Source organism: Tachypleus tridentatus, chromosome 9 (assembly GCF_004210375.1).
Source record: "Tachypleus tridentatus isolate NWPU-2018 chromosome 9, ASM421037v1, whole genome shotgun sequence".
NCBI lineage: Eukaryota > Metazoa > Arthropoda > Merostomata > Xiphosura > Limulidae > Tachypleus > Tachypleus tridentatus.
The window spans coordinates 30,419,489-30,434,217 of NC_134833.1; positions in this window are offsets into that span (position 1 = coordinate 30,419,489).

The window sequence follows — 14,729 nt, forward strand, 5'->3', positions numbered from 1 at the left end:
TATTGAAAGTAGAATTTTTAAAATAGAACTATAACTTACGAGCACGTGGGCTAAACGGCCTAAAGTTCAAGTATAGCAGTCTAGAACGTTGAACTGCTCACTAAGCGTTCTCCGTCCTAGCTGTCTTTATTTTGAGTTGACAGTTTATTTTGAATTTCGCGTCAATCTGCTCAAGGGCTATCTACGCTAGACGTCCCTAATTTAGCAGTGCAAGACTAGAGGAAAGTCAGCTAACCATCACTACCCACCGCCAACTCTCGGATTACGAGTCGAGTACCTTAACAATCTGGTCATTTTGAACTGACAGACCAGAGGGAAGAAAGATGGTCAAATACACCCCCTTTCAGCTCTTGGGCTACTGTATTCGAATAGCGAGATATTGACTGTCGTACTTATAACGCACCTATTTTGCGACGAGGGAAGGCGAACATTCAAACATTCTTAATCTGGCACGTTAGCCACTGAGCTACTCTTTATAGTAAAAACATGTGTGCACACACAAAACACTCAAAATGTGTAATACCAAGTACTCATGTGAATAAAAAGCTTTTACTCCATCACTATTTTTTTATAATATTACATTTTATGATATTAAAATAATTATTGGCTGAATGCAGTTTTCAATAGTCAGGAAAAAAAACCATGTGATAATTTCCTGGGTCTTTTCTTGGCCTTATGGTTAACATTTTTGAATCGCAATCAGTGAATCCAGAGATCCAACCTAATTACTGAATATACTTGTCCTTTCAGCCGTGAGAGGCATTATAATGTGAAGGCCATTCTCACTATTTGGTTGGTTGGTTTTGGGTTTCGCGCAAAGCAACACGAGAACTATCTGCGCTAGCTGTCCCTGGTTTAGCAGTGTAAAATTACAGGGAAGGCAGATAGTCATCAACACCCACGCCAACTCTTGAGCTACTCTTTTACCAACGAATAGTGGGATTGACCGTCACTTATAACGCCTCCACGGCTGAAAGGGCGAGCATGTTTCGTATGAAGAGGAGTACAGAGTAGCCCAAAATTTGACGGTGGGTGACTAGTACTTACTGGTTACTTTCCTTCTATCTGTTACTCCAAAATTAAGGACGACTAGGCCCAGACAGTCCTTGAATAGAAAATTCATCGAAAAAACTAACAAACATCTGTGGTTCCAGCTCTAAGTTTTCTTGTTAAAAAAATTGTCGTAATAGAAGCTGCTAATGGATTAACCTATTAGCTCAACTGATAAGCCTTTTATTCGGTTTATCTCCATCTTCATACAAAAGGAGCTTCAAAATAGAATCTGTGAAGAAAACTGATACTTACAGATTTTCAACAAGAGAGATCGCTTTTTCTTTAAAAAATGTATTTACTTTCATGTTTATTCCGGAATGCAAATACGCCTTTATTGAAGTGTAAGTTTTTTACCTTTTTTTATTTATCACAATTTCACCTTTTAGTGTTGCCGAGTGAAACATTTTATAAGCTTTTTATCATCACCAGAATTGTTATTTTTCTCTTAACTTGTTAATTTTCTGTTGTTTGTTGTGTAATATATTATTTTCATGGAAAAAAGTAGGGAAAAAAGGAATGATAAGTAAAATTGCATGCTTTTTTGTTAGGACTTTACTTAGTGGGCGGTATATTGTAAATCATGGACAAATGACGTCAGAGTTCCTTGTTTGAAAGGTGTCATTTTCATGTCTCGGTTTTCAGCGTACGTACACGCGTGATGTGTGTGTGTGTGTGTGTGGGGGAGAATACACAAAAAAGCATGGCTGCCGAATAGCCGATGGAGATTATTAACATTTAATCTTCAGATAGTTTAAGTACGCAGATATATATAAAGTATCTTTAAGAAAGAGTATGTTTGGGCTAATAGGATCTGAGGTGTGTACCATTTAAAAACGATGGTTAGTGTGAGATGGGTTTGAACATTGCAGGTGGTTAGTCTGATAGCAAACAGGATATATATTTCCACCATGAATCCTGCCTTACTGAAGAAGAGATGATGAGCGAACGTGTGTGTGTGGCCTACAATTGTGAAAAAGGAATCTTTGGCACACTTACTTTGAGGCTTAAAGGCTAGTCTGACAGTAATTTATGACCAAATAACAATGTAGGTTAAGAAGCTACAATAATGTATAAACGTAGCAACGCACGTATCTTTATTCACTAAGCCTAACGATAGTCATCTAAGAGCAAGGACTTGTGAGCAAGATTTAACGAAGCCACCAGCATCAACTCTTGATAGTTGATTGTTTATATTTTGAAAATTACTGGGATTATATGTGAATAGCATTTTCCAGTTCTGGTGTGATAGACCAGAGAAGAAGCAAAAGTATCCTCATATAACCATTGAGCTAACTTTGTCTGATCGGGATTTAACTATATATCTTTAGCGCATCTACTACACCAAAGTGCGGAGCATGTTTTCTTATGGCAACACGTTGCGAATATTCATTCCTCTATCTCATATTGAGAGCAGACTGACCACTAGAAGGGGTCCCAGTGAGCCTGTAGAATCCATTAAAAACGTTTCGAAAATAAAGTTTTTGTGATGGATTTGCTATCATATATCTGTTTTAATATCGATGTTTCTTTAAGTTAAATGTATATTTAGAATCGTACGTTACTATTAAACCTCTACTGCGATATTCCCGCCTATTCATTAAACTCGTAGAAGATTCTCGAGTGCAAAAATCAATAATATATGTATATATAAGCACTAGTGTATCGTCTGTATTGTTATGCAGGCTAAAATTTCTAGAAATTCGCCTGACGCCTATAAATGTAACCAGCGCGACCCGCCAAGAGACAGTATATATTATTTGCTTGCTATACTTAGTGAACTATAAACCTCGGAAGCTATAACTGTCGTTAGCACTTATTGATAGGGTACTTCAGATATTTGACCAGGAACGTTTATAAATTTCAAAAATTAAAAACCATTTAAGTTCAGCGTATTTACATCTTCACATCGAACATCAGTATTTTCACGAAAACATCTATGAACATTTCGACGTGTGACGAACGAAGAATAGACAGCTAGCTGGCTTCCTGTTAAGTGAATTGTACCTACATCAGCTCGAAATTAACTCGTTCATCGTGAATCCTTCATAAGATAGAAGAATCAATATTGTTTGTAAATTTGCAAAACATCCGTACATAGATCATTAACTGTAATAGCCATTATTGTAAATTGTGTTATTCTTTGAATGTTAACATACATTTGTATTAAAAAATAAAACTGCATATCAATCTCGTTGGCAAATATCAAAAGTTGAATATATATAGACATTTATTTAACTTATAAATTTAAATTAATTATATTTCAGATCTCGTACACGAGCTTCCAATTTATTATGTTACGTATTACAATTTGAAATAGCCTGGAACTGAGACAAAATTAAATACAAATTAAAATTCAAAGCATAGACCAATTTTACGTTTATCTGGGCTAAAATATTTGATCGTATGTGATTATTAAGATTTTCTTGAATCGCCCTTCCTCGAACAATTAGAACGGTATAACAAAAGTGAATTGCTCGAAATTGCCAAATTTTAGAATTAGAAGTTAAGAAATCAATAAGAAAAAATGAACTAAAACATATTATTAAAACACTAGTCGATGATGATTTTTGTCTGAGGAAGCATTAGGGGACTTTAGTGTCCCCACTGACCATTCAGGGTCGAGTGATAAAGATAAAACTCAAACAAACTGAGCTTGAACAAGCTAATACTGAAGCCGAGAAAGAACAAACTCGTATCGTAGCTGAAACAGAAGATAAACGTCTCGCAGTCGAAAAAGAAATTAAGCTGGAAGAAATTGAAATTAGGCTTAACCCCTATCGACCAAGCAAAATTAAAACTTTGAAATTAATCGACATGTTAAGTTACACCATTAAATAAAAATTAAGTTGACAAATATTTCCAACATTTTGATCAAACGATAGAATAAACTGACTGGTATTCTTTTGAGAAGAAAAGCAAACATTAACAAAACTATAAACTTATTTGGTTCACATTGGAAGTGTGGTATTTGTGATAGAAAATATGCAGAAAAACATTACTCTGTTATAGATTATTTTTCTTTAAAAGTGGATCAAAAAGCCTACACATGACACATAAGATAAGAATTGCGTAAATGTTGTTGTTTTTTTTACATTAAAATAAGAACAGATAACTGTTACAAACAAAATGCTTTTTACATAACTTTCCTTTGTTATTGTTCAAGGAAGGTGCAAAACCTGATCTGGATATATAGATATATAATAGTGTTATATTTTAACAAAACCTGCCAGTCCACCAGGGGTTTTCTATTCTTATATCACACAAGATGATCTATTTAGTCTTTTCCTCTTCTTTTATCACGTTAAGAATCTTTCTGCACTCCTGTGATGTAGAAAGAATATAAAAAAAACAACAAATACAACATGATAAAACCTGGAAATAAAAAAAAAGGAGGGGAGAAAGAGACATTTAAAACTGTTGCAACGGAAACAATGTTCTGTTGTAAACTATTCAACACACGATCTTCATGGGGGACCTAAAGCAAGTTGTTCGGTTAAACGATTAATCAAGTAATGTTTTCTACACCGATCTTAACTCTTGTTTTGCACGCACTCTGTTGTGTTAAGTAACACTATCACTATTATGTGTATTTTATTGGAATTTTGTTTGGTATTTTTTGCAACTTCAAGGTTTCGTGTTCGATCCCCGACGCGTTATAGGAGTAGTTGTCAGTCCAAAGAAACGGACATACCCCTTTTGGCGGTGGGTGCTGCTGACCGAGCACATTTATTCCGTTCAGTGGTTAAAAATTAGGGACGACTATGAGTTGCTAACCTGGACAACAAGATAATTAAAATCAGTTATCTGAATACAAACATGATTTAAATGTCGATTATCCTACTTGTATATAATCTCGTCATTACCATTTCTCATGAGAAAATTATGATGTTGCTGCTAAGCAAAGAGCTTCGTATGAGCTATCTGTACATGGCACACCACAGGTATCGAAACCCAGCTCTTTAAGCATCGTAAACTTGTAGACTTGCCGTTAAATCATTGATGGGGGTATTAAAATGAAGCTTTATAGAATAACATTCTAATAACTATTTATTATATAGCGTTAACTTTTAGTCTGGTTTGGCTTGTTTAGAATTTCGCGCAAAACTACACGAGGGCTATCTGCGCTAGCCATCCTTAATTTAGCAGCGTAAGACTAGAGAGAAGGCAGCTACTTATCACTACCCACCGACAACTCTTTTACCAACGAATAGTAGGATTGATTGCCACATTATAACGCCCCCACGACTGAAAGGGCGAACATGTTTGGTTTGACGGGAATTCGATCCCGCGACCCTCAGGTTACGAGTTGAGTGCCTTAACCGCCTGGCCATGCCGGGCATTTAGCTTTAAATAGCATTACCGTCACAAAGTAATTCGTATTCATTGTAAAAATTGTACTGTATTGTGTGCTTTAGCCCAAAGCTACACGAACGACTATCTGCGCACCCACAGATTCTTGTTTTGCAAGTCCACAAACTTACGCTAAACGACCGATTTAAAAGAGCTAGACAGTGCTCCCTCCTTAGCTAAGATTCATTACTTTATAAAGGTAAAGTTCTGGATTTGACCTTTGCGTCGGGACGTGGTATGGCTAGCTGGTTAGGGTGCTCAAATTCCCCGTCCCACCAAACAAGCTCATCCTTTCAACTGTGGGGTCATTATAATGTACGATGAATCCCATCGTTCATTAGTTAAAGAGTAGCCCAAGAGTTGAAGGGTGAGAGAGAGAGGTAATGGTTAATTGCCTTTCCTCTAGTCTTACACTGCTAAATTAGGTACGGCTCACGGAGATAGCCTGTCCCCCCGCTAGTACAGCGGTAAGTCTACGGATTTACAACGCTAAGATCAGGGGTTCGATTCCCCTTGGTGGGCTCAGCAGATAGTCCCATGTGGCTTTGCTATAAAAAAAACACGCAGATAGCCCTCGTGTAACTTTTGTTCGAAATTCTAAACAAATGCAAACATTTTCGCGGCGGATTTTTGCGCAGATTGTCTATTGAGTAGTTTGCGCATAAAGTAATAACTACATAAAAGTAGTTCGCGAAAACAAGTAGTCCGTAATTCTACAACAGATAGTTATCACAGTCCTGATTTTGTCGCGGGTAGAAATGATATTCAACAAACGTGCCCAGTCTATAACTACTGAATATTTTGTAACACATCACACTTCCATTCTTTCTTTTTTCTTGTCTGTTAAATGAAAATTTGCAGTAAAATAAGGATAAAAAATAATCGTCTTAATTTTCGCGTCCACTTTAATTTTGCTTCAATCGCCATGTTAGCAAATATTCAATAGCGAGACCTATATCTGTGGACTTATACTGCTATAAACCGGGTTTCGATACCTGGGCAGTGAGTGCACAGGTGGCCTTTTGTGTTTAATTACAAGCAACAACAAGAATCGAGTCATTTCTTACGCCCTGCACTCTTGCTGCGACTCAGATATTACGTCATAATGTGCATCATCTTGTTAAAACAATCAAAACAGAGATAAAAATTTTGACAACAAAAGAGGAGCACTCTGGATCCGAGAATCCGTGGTTCGTGTGTCATTAATACACGAATAAAAAAAAAAAAAATAGCTCTCCTCATTTTTGGGCCGCGGGTGCGTTATAAATGTAACTGTAAAATCTCACCATTCGACTAGAATAGTTACAAATTAGCGACTGGTGTTGATTATAGAACTAATCAATGGAATTAGTCATAGGAGTGACAATATTTGGGTTTCATTTCTTGCGTGAAGCTGTTATGCTATCAGAGGCCTTCTAACCAACATAGTTTTGCGTGCGTTTTGCGTGCGGAGACATGGGCAATTTGATACACAAAATGTTTAGGAATGTCGTTCTGAAAATAATGTTTATGGACCCCCATCTGCTCAAATATGTATTGGGACACTGATTGTATAAGTAATATAACTTCTGTTACATTAGCAGCCGAACGTGGCTTGATAGCTTATCTGACTGTGAATACGATAGTCCATGGTTCGCCTATTGTAGCCGTAAGCCGTGGTTGTGTTATAAGAGTAATGGTCACATTCCATTACTTGATTATAAAATAATCCGATACTTGGCTGTAGGTGATTTCTACTAATTGCCTTCCCTACAATCTATCACACCCAAATTAGAGACGGCTGGGCAGACAGAAAAATACAGAGTAGTGTTATGCTGATCTCAGAAACGGAAGTTACGATTGTTACACTGGTATTATTCCAACTTTTTTGGGAAAACAAGTCGAATATTAAATATTTCACCTTATTACAGTAAATGTGTCATTTTTTCTTGATTGCATCAAAGCAACTTACTTGACGTTTAGCTGTGAATCCTGGGTTCATGGTTTGTGTCCCTTTACTACATAAATACTCTTCCATGGTGGGATAAAGAATTCACAACAGGTGCTATTCACTAGCTCCTTTTCTCGTGTTCTATTAGTTGGAAATTATAAGTGTGTAGGGCAGCTAACCCTTGCGTAGTTTTGCGTGAATTTTGATTTTGAACAAACTAACAGATTTTAGGTTGGGTTGATTACCGTAGGACTCAGAGTTACTGTGATAGATAAACACCAGATGTCCGTGACGTGCAAAAATAATTCCTGTGAGGGTCATTTCGGAATTCCTGGGCTCGAAAATAAATAAACATTCTCAATGCAAGCAGTATTTCTGGAAATTTTCTTATTATCTGAAAATGCAAACAATATTTTGCCTTTGTTATCAGTTCTGTTAGTGTATCACTGACGTAACAAACAAAATATGAATTATTTCAGCATTTATTAAACTGATAAACTTTACCTTAATATTACTATTTAGTAACCTGTCCAAATAGCTTTTCTTTCTGTATGCGTGAGCTTTTACACAATTGTGATGTATTCCTGCTTTAAGGTTATGATATAAAACATTTTTTTTTCCATCACTAATCGAAAACAGTTTGGAGTTTATAGTTGATTTGTATGTAGGAAATACAGGTCTTATGTTTCAGTTTTGTGTATGTACGTACATAACTATTGTACTACAATACACTACATTACCAGAATAATTTGTAACCTGCACATTACGTGTAAAACATTAAAAGGATAATCTGTAGTGTTTTACGTGTAAAATATTAGTAAGATAATTGGTAATTAGTACGGTAGTTACGAAACATTAATAGGATACTTGGTAACTAGTACAGTAGTTACGAAAAATTAATAAGATAATTGGTAACTAGTACAGTAGTTACAAAATATTAGAATAATCAGCGTTTTGGAAAATATTTTCCAAAACAAATATTCTTATTTTATTTCTTTTGCAGCATATTCCTTTGTCATGTTTCAGTATAATATATTACCAGACTTTGAAATGAATAAGCAACAAACTTTGACTTCTGTGTCACTTTGATTCTTAGTGTCACCTTGATCTATCTGCACAACTATAAGCTTAGAACCTCACTACATTTACCAATAATATAGTTTCAACCCATAAGGCACCTTAATCAGTCACTTTAAAGTTCAGCTCGACATTTATGAAGGTCTAGGACCTACGACCTTTATATTTTTAATCATTAGCTGATTACTGACCACACTACTGAAAAAGAAGAGCCATAAGATACAACTTATTGTCATAATCTAGTTCACAAATATATTATTGTTTTGTTTTTACGAAATTGCTATTGTAAGATAAGAAAATATATGTTTCAATTTCACCATAGGAGGTGGGGAAGGGGTAACAGATTATATGTAACGTCATCATACATGCTTCAACATCTCAAATGTTGCTCAACAAACTTTCAGATATTTAAAAGGATGCATGTAAGGAAGTTCCTTGTTTGTTTGTTTCAGAATTTTGACCAGAGTTACTCCAGGGTAAGTGGCGAGACAGGGAAATGGTAGTTGTTTTTATGTTCAGGAATTCGAGCCCTCTCTTCAACCCCCAATGAAATGATAGACAGTTAGAATTTAGAAGTTAAATTGCGGGAAATAGAGAGAGTAGCGGTTGCTTTGTTGAGACTGTAGCAGAGGAAGGTAGAAGAAAAACGAAGACTAATTTCTTTGGTTGTCTTTATTGTCATGATGGAGGCCATTTTGAAGATCCAGTAAGTTTCAAAACATCTTCAATGTGATGTTATTTTCCTGTGTGTAGTCTAGGTTGTACACGGTTATTTATGTAAGTAGTGGGTATTAGCTAACTTAGGCAGTATTCCCTGTTTGTCTCAGAATGCATCTTTATAAATTCGGGGTTAATATTTTTTTCGCGTCTTAAAAAAAAAAAAAAAAAAAAAAGTCATCACATCTAGATTGCAGTTACAACTTCTAATTACAAAATGCGTGGGGCCCAGCATAGCCAGGTGGTTAGAGCACTCAACTCGCAATCTTAGGGTCGCGGGTTCGAACCCCCCGTCCCTCTAAATATGTTCTCCCTTTCAGCCATCGGGGCGTTACTATCTTAAGGTCAATCCCATTATTCGTTGGTAAAAAAAGTAGCTCAAGAGTTGGCGGTTGGTGACGATGACTAGTTTCATATTCATATTTGAAACCGATCCAGCTGTTACTCGACGATGTCCAGTTCCATCATAAAATTTATTTCTTTTTCGACTATGCAATTTCTGTAAGGTTGCAACACAATCGTGACAAGTACTGCTACACACATACAATCTATTCTTCTAGATTTTATTGTTCTAGTGTCTGAGAGAGTTTTCAAACCGATCACAATTTTAACCAGACAATTCGATTTAGTTCTTAAACATTACGATTAGTGTCATAATTTAAAGTACATATGCACACGGGAGTTAGCGACCGTGACAGATAAAGGAGATAAACCATCAGTTGACAGTATAAGCTTTAATTCATAATGTACACAATGTGTGACTGAAATCCATTTTACGTGTTTCATTATCGAAGCTTGAGTTTGGTATAAAACCACTTTGTAAAACCCGAAAAGCCTATGTCTTCTCTCAGAGAAGGCCTGGCATGGCCAAGCGCGTAAGGCGTGCGACTCGTAATCTGAGGGTCGCGGGTTCGCGCCCGCGTCGCGCTAAACATGCTCGCCCTCCCAGCCGTGGGGGTGTATAATGTGACGGTCAATCCCACTATTCGTTGGTAAAAGAGTAGCCCAAGAGTTGGCGGTGGGTGGTGATGACTAGCTGCCTTCCCTCTAGTCTTACACTACTAAATTAGGGACGGCTAGCACAGATAGCCCTCGAGTAGCTTTGTGCGAAATTCCAAAACAAACAAACTCTCAGAGAAGATTATAACAGGCAAGGTTAAACCAAGCACACGCCTGTATATCAAGTGAAAAATAGCCTGCCAAACTCTTGCAGAAACTTATGGTAGTTAGTTTGGTGGTTCAGTGTTACGTCGACGTAAAGGAAACGTCGAGGCTTTTTTATTTATGAAAGTGAATTATTAGGGAAAGGGAAAATGGAGTGTGTTTTTGATTCTGGATAATTACTCACCCTATTGAGGGGGTGCACTTATAAAGGGGTTATTGTTGCATTTCAGTATACTTTTAAACAAATTATTCATTCGTTCCTTGAAAGTTTGGACTAAATAAAAACTTTCTTCCTTTTTTTTGATTTATGAATTGTCCAATTACCAGCATCTCTTGTTGGAAATATAAACAATTGGTTGTGTGAAACTTTTAGAACTTTTGAGCGTATTAAAAGCACGGTAAAGTGATGTATTTAAAACTCAGTGTTGTAGTAACGGGGAGACACGCGTTACTTCTTATTTAGGGAGGAAAAAGTTTTATCCGAGAATAAACTGATACTAAACTCATGAAGTCAAAATATTTCAAAAAGATGATTGACTTCCATCAGATATTGTGAAGGTCGATGATAGATTTCATTAATATTTGTGCTTGGAATTCTATATGATTATTCTTCCTCCAAATGTTGTAAAGGTTTTATGGACTTCATTTGCAAGTTACAATTCCCACGCTGTTTTCTCTTTTGTTCTGTAGAACTAAGCGTGTCCGAGTGGTTAGCATAACGGGTTGAAGACTGAAAATTCCGAGATTCGAGATGTCATGTCTTTCGATACGCTTTATAGTTTCAGTTGTAGGGGTGTTATAAAATTGACAATCAATCTCTTTACTCAATTTAAAGATCTGGTCAAAACTTTTGTAGTGGCAAAAGCCAAGGTAATTCTATATTCCTTCTGGTTAGTGGTCAATTTGTAATTTAATGGTCGCAGGTTCGAGCCTCTTCACTGTCATTTTAGCTGTGGGCTGTTATAATGTAACGGTCAAGCCAATTTTTCGATGGTAAAAAGTGGTCCATGAGTTGCCGGTGAGTGACGTTGGCCAAATACTTTCCCTTCTTGTCTATCACTTCTAAATTGTGGACGGTTATTGAAGATATCTCTCAATTAGCATTGCGCGAAAATCAATAAACAGAATTTTTCTAGTCAATAGCTCAACGTTGTGGACAGCTATAACTGAGTTTTATTTAGGCCATTTAGCAAAACACAATAAACCCTTGTTACTCAGGTTAAAATCAGGCCTGAATTTTTTTGAAAAAATCAGCCTACACTTTGTTTTTCAAACTTCGTATTATTTTCCGATTGATAACTTCTATAGAGCATGAGATAACGCATGTACTGTTTGTTAGATAAATTGAGTACATTTGCAAACATTATTTAATTAATAATGAAACAGCTTTGAACAGCTCAATCTTGAAATATTTTCCACGAATTCTAGATCTTGAAAAACTTCATTTCTGTCATAATTTGCCGAATATCTTTTTCACACAGACAAAATGCTTTTAGGCTCAATAGTAAAAACAAGTACGTTCTCAGAAAAGGAGTCGGCCCCGCATGGCCAGGTGGGTTAAGGCGTTCGACTCGTAATCTGAGGGTCGTGGGTTTGAATCCCCGTCGCACCAAATACGCTCGCCCTTTCAGCCTTGGGCACGTTATAATGTGACGGTTAATCCCGCTATTCGTTGGTCCAAGAGTTGGCGGTTAGTCCAAAGGTTGGTGGTGGGTGGTGATGACTAGCTGCCTTTCTTCTAGTCTTACACTGCTAAAATAGGGACGACTAGTGCAGATAACCCTCGAGTAGCTTTGCGCGAAATTCAAAAACGAACAAACAGAAACGGAGTTGTTCTCAATAATTCAATAGCACACACAAATAAAGAAAAAGTCGAAGCTTTCAAAGCTCAACTTCAAAATACGTTTAAAACTCACTCTGATTCAGATATGAATACATATTTCTACAATAAAGTCACCAACCATATACTAAACAATAAAAAACAATTTCAACCAATTTTCCCAATAAACATATCTGAGACAAACACAAGACCTATCACAAACTATGAAAACATGATACTAACGAAAGAAATATCCCTACAAGAACTACTTGAAACAATAAAAAACAAAAACAAAAAAACGCCAGGTGAAGATGAAATACAAGCCATCTTTCTAGACAAGGGCACTCCGAAATTGTTTGACCACCTAAAAACACTTTTTAACCTATCTCTATCCTCAGGATACATCCCAGTTTCTTGGAAGCTTGCTAATATATTAATGTTCCATAAGGAAGGAAAGCCAGCAAATAAACCTAATAGCTACCGACCAAAGCAGCCTGACCAGCTGTATAGGCAAAGTTCTCGAAAGAATAATCAGTAATAGACTCTCCAAATTACCAAAAGAACAAAATGGATTCAGGAAATTTAGACAAACGACAGATCATTTAATTAGATTAACCGAAACTATAATAGATAGCTTCAATAAAAAAGAATGTACTGTCGCTTGCTTCCTTGATATCGAGAAAGCATTCGACACTGTATGGCACGATGGTCTAAGGTTCCGAAATAGGACTACCGCGTAGAATTATTCGCTGGCTGTCTAACTTTTTGGAAAACAGAAAATGTAGAGTAAATGTTGAAGGAACTTTTTCTGAATACTTTACTCCACAAGCTGGTGTCCCTCAGGGAGGGGTGGTTAGCCCTATACTCTTCATCATGTATGTAAACAATATGCCACTGAAGGATCCAAATCATGGATTCTCTTCACAGTTCGCTGATGATGTGGCAGTCTGGAAAAGTGCCGCAACACCAACGATAGCAGCCACTAACATACAATCGTAACTAAATAGAATAAGTGAATACTGTCAAAAATATAGAATAAAAATAAATACAGCAAAAACACAACTCGTAGTCTTTACGAAATCCACAAAACACAAAAAACAACAGACAGAATTATATATGAATGGCACTCTACTCCAGACTGCCCTATCGGCAAAATGTTTAGGTCTAACCTATGATTCAAAATTAAACTGGATTAATCATGTCAACGCAATTAAAAATAAAGTCTGGCGAAGAACTAACTATGCTGGGAGTCTAACTGGCAAAAACAGTGGAGCATCTACATACAACATACTAAAAATCTACAAAACATATATTAGACCTGTAATAGATTATGCAGCTCCAGCCTGGATAACTGTAAGCAATAAAATAATTAAAACCAAACCACAAACAATCCAAAACACACTCCTCACAACAGCATACAGAGTTCCAAGAAGTATATCATTGCAATTCATACCAACCGTACAAGATAGACTCCTACATGGTATAATAATGTACTTCGATAAAAATTGGATGAAAAATGAATTACTATGCGAACTAGATAGGTACCTCATACATGATGAAGTTAGTCCCAAACATCTCTCCCCAATCAATTTATATTTTAAACATAAAAAAATAAAAATAATAAAATTTAATTAAAAAATAAATATATAATTAAAAAAGAATAAAAATGTATGTATATATATATACATATAATAAACTAAAAAATTAATTGAAAAAAGTGCCACCAACAAACTTGACATTCTGCTAATAAAGCAAAATAACAACCATATATGTACATTGCCCTGAAAAGAATCAGAATAATATTCAGTTTACTCTGACCTTAAAATAAAATAATTACAAATATCAATACTGCAAGACCACATAAGTATGGGGAGGAGGAAGAGGTCAAAGAGAACCTGACCCTCCAGGGTATGAACATATCATACCCAAACACCGAGAGAGAGTTCTCACGGGTTTATTCATATTTTACTAAATGTTTTATGTTCGTGTGTCTCAAAGCGTTATCTTATGTTACTTACTATCCAATGTCTAAAAATGGATGTTGCACTGTTGTTACCATTGTCGTTGTTTGTATTTTCCAACTACATTTAATGCCTGATTAGAAATTCACTATTGTAATTATACAGATTTGTAACTTACAATTTCCTGTCAACTGCCATCTTCCCACTCCCGTAGTTTACAGAGTATTTACAACTAAGTAACCACCTGCAGAGAAACCACCTGCGACGAGAAATTAAAAAGTAGATGTGAGAACTAGCGAACTTTTAAACCCTGGTAATAAGAATACCAGGTTCAACGTCACAAAGAAAATGGTTTCACAACTTATATTTCAGTCTGGATCTTTTGTTGACGAAATGAAGCTCTTTAATCGTGTCTAATTTAAAAAAGGCTTAGCGACGAATATTTCTTTCCACAAGTATGATCAAAATTTATAACTTCGAAACGCAAAATAGAGGTATATATAAATATATATATATTAGTCGGCGTAACCAGATTTTAAACAGTAACATCTGGTTTTAAATGTCTTGGAATTTTAGTGAAGCAAAACTTATTTTATAAACTTAGGATGAAACAAACCTATTAACTTTGTATAAAAAGAACCAATGTGTTGGAAGTGAC